This window comes from Cervus elaphus, chromosome 11, assembly GCF_910594005.1.
Source record: "Cervus elaphus chromosome 11, mCerEla1.1, whole genome shotgun sequence".
In the NCBI taxonomy this organism is placed as follows: Eukaryota; Metazoa; Chordata; class Mammalia; order Artiodactyla; family Cervidae; genus Cervus; species Cervus elaphus.
This window is the reverse complement of record NC_057825.1, coordinates 48,024,277-48,027,478: the sequence shown is the minus strand read 5'-3', so window position 1 is coordinate 48,027,478 and position 3,202 is coordinate 48,024,277. Positions and strand designations below refer to the sequence as shown.

Sequence of the window (3,202 nt, the reverse complement as noted above, 5' to 3'; positions counted from 1 at the left end):
AAACTGTACCGATAGTGACAAACAATGATCATATGGGTACAGAACAGTTGTTAAGTGTTTTGGTTATTTCCCCTTGCAACGGCTTAGCTCCCTAGTTGTTGTGGCTTGCTGCCACTGTACCAAATATCTCTACCCTTGGCAAAAATCAAAATTCAAAGTACATTTTCTACTGAATGTGTATTCCTTTCCCTTCATTGTTAAGTTGAAGAATTCTAAGTTGAACCACTACAACCCAGTGGTTGTCGGTACAGCCAAGTGATACTTACCAAGGGAGCCAGAAATATAAAATGGGGAAAGAAGTCTGTTCAGTAAAGTGTTGGGAACATTGAATACCTATACAAAGAATAAAACTGTATCTTTTTATTACATTATTCAAAAAAGTAAAAAATCGAGTGGGCCGACGGCCTGGGACTGGCACTCAATTTAAACACTGAAAGCCGGGCGGCTGGCGGACTCCAGAAACGAAACGACATTCGCCTGGCCGGCTGCTGGCAGCGCCGCGCGCGGAGCTTCCCGGAAGCGACCCTTCGGCCGCCATTGGCCAACCGCCTCTCGCCAAGCCCGCGCTCCGAGGGCTGAGGCCCGCCGCGGAGCGACAGGCGACCGGCATGGCGGGCGGCGCGGACGGCGGGGGCGGGGCTCGCGCCGGGCAGCACGTGTTCCTGCTCCCGGAATACTTAGATGAAAGATGGGCTTGTGTCTGTAAAACTGGCTAACCCACCTTCAGGGGAAGGAGCCATTTACTTGTTGAATATGTGTCTACCGCAGATGTTTGAAATAAAAATTTTCAAGGGAAAAAAAAAATATTGGTTTATAAATTAATCAGTTCAAGCAGGAAGTCTTCTTCACTTTGCCACACCCATGGACCCTCTGTTTCTACTTCTCCACTAGCTTATAATGGCCTTTCAGCCGCTGGTTCAAGTTGTAATGGATGACATGCTCCCGGATTGCACCTTATTGCTGAAATTTCCTGAACTTGAGAGGTTACTTAGACACGTGACAGAGGAGAAAGAAATAGACAAGAAGAAATACTACAAGTACAGCAAAGAGAAGACATTAAAATGGCTAGGGAAAAAAAAAAAAAAAAAGTTATTGAGACCATGGTAGCATTAGAAACCAATAAGGTAAATGTCAGTGCCCGGGTAGTCTATTGCGTTTTTCTCTGGTGGCCAGGTTTCCAGTGACAAGGACGAGTATTATGTCCATTATGCCCATGGTCTGATATCCAATACATCCCTAAACAATTAAATGATGACGTATCTAAATATTTAAAGCTTCCAAAACCTCCAGCTTCAGTGCCAAATCCTCCATAGAAGAAAGCAAAGTTATCAGGTAAGACTGTAGAGGCAAAAGATTACACTAAGTTTAATTCTAAAGATTTCAAGACTGCGAAGAAAAATAGTAAAATGACCACAGCTCAGAAGGCTTTGACTAAAGTTGACAAGAATGGAATGAAAAGTATTGATTCCTTTTTTAGTGAAAAACATGTTAAAAAAAAAGATTTGCACTTTTGAAAGTGAAATTGAGCAGAAATATCTGTCTGCTTCATGTCCCAGTTTCATCCTTCCTCCTTGCCACTGTACTTCCGAACCCTTAATTACCACCTTTTGAAAAAAGTAGGATGAGAGCAATTTTCAGATTCACTGGAACATTTCTTTCGATTTGAATTTTGTGTTTCCTGAACAAAATATGGGAAAGTAATTGTGAAAAATCATGGCTTATAGCCTTTGGAGTTTTATTTGACATCATGAAAAATAATCAAGTGAGTAGAATTAACCTTTAGCATCACAAATTCCTCAATAAACTGATGTGACCAAAAAAAAAAAAAACAAACAAACAAACTCAACAGGGGATTAAAAGCATCAACTGAAGATTTGCAGCTATAAAATTCAGAGACGAGAACAGCAGAAAACTTCAGGACACTGATCTTGGCAATATTTATTTTTGGATTTGACATTCAAAGCACAGGCAACAAAAGCAAAAATAGATAAGTAAAATTCCATCAAATTAAAAAGCTTTTGCACACAGAGCAAAAGAAAATTAATAGAGTAAAATGTAAATCTATGGAATGGAAAGAAATATTTGCAAGCATGAAGAGTTGGACATGACTTGGTGATGGAACAACAACAACATATCCATAAGGTGTTAAAGTTCAAAATGTATAAAGAATTCCTACTGTTCAATAAGCAAAAATGCAAATAACTCAACTGAAAAAAAATAGACAAAGAAATTTGAATAGACTTTCTCTAAAGAAAATATATAATTAACCAATAGGTATATGAAAAATGCTCAACATCGTTAATCAATAGGGGAAAGCAAATCAAAATAATGAGCTATTACTTCACAGTTGTTAGCGTTAGTTGCTCAGTCATGTCTGACTCTGTGATCTCACGGATGGTAGCCCACCAGGCTCCTCTGTCCATGGAATTTTCCAGGCTAGAATACTGTAGTGGGTTGCCATGCCCTCCTCCAGAGGATCTTCCTGACCCAGTTAGGAAGTATGGAAATATCATTAACACTTCATCAAAAGAAAGATAACAAGTGTAGGAGAGGATGCAGAAAAAGTGAAATCATCAATATTGATGAGAATGTAAAATGGGGCAGCTGCTGTGAAAAACTAAAGATTCCTCCAGAAATTAAAAATATAACTGCCATAAGACTTAACAATCATGCTAAGTATTTATCCAACGGGATCAAAATTAGGATCTTGAAGAGCTATTTACACTCCCATGCTCACTGGAGCACTATTCACAGTAACCAAGGTACGGAAGCAACTTAAATGTCCATTAACAGGTGAATGCATAAAGAAAATGTGTTATATACACACAGTCAAATATCACTGTTATAAAAAATGGGAATCCTGCCATAAGCACAACACAGATGAACCTTGAGGACAGTATGCTAAGCCAATCACAGAATAACAAATATTTACACTTAAATGAGGTATTTAAAATAATAAAACTCATCAAAGCATAGAGTAACATTGTGGTTTCCAGTGGCTGTGATGAGGGCCAAATGAAAACTTGCTATTCAAGTCTAAAGTTTAAGCTGTGCAAGATGAGTAACTTGTAGAGGTCTGTTGTACGACACTGTGTCTGTAGCTGACAATACTACTTTGTTTATTAACAATACTGTATTTTATATTTAAAAGTTTATTAAGATTGTAGTGCTCAGTCATGTTCTACTGTGGCCCCAAGGACTG

General features: G+C 38.8%; 1 pseudogene; it reads left to right on the top strand.

Annotated features, from left to right (window-relative positions):
• Positions 1-608: 608 nt before the first annotated feature.
• On the top strand, positions 609-1,313 carry LOC122702509 (annotated as a pseudogene).
• Positions 1,314-3,202: the final 1,889 nt, after the last annotated feature.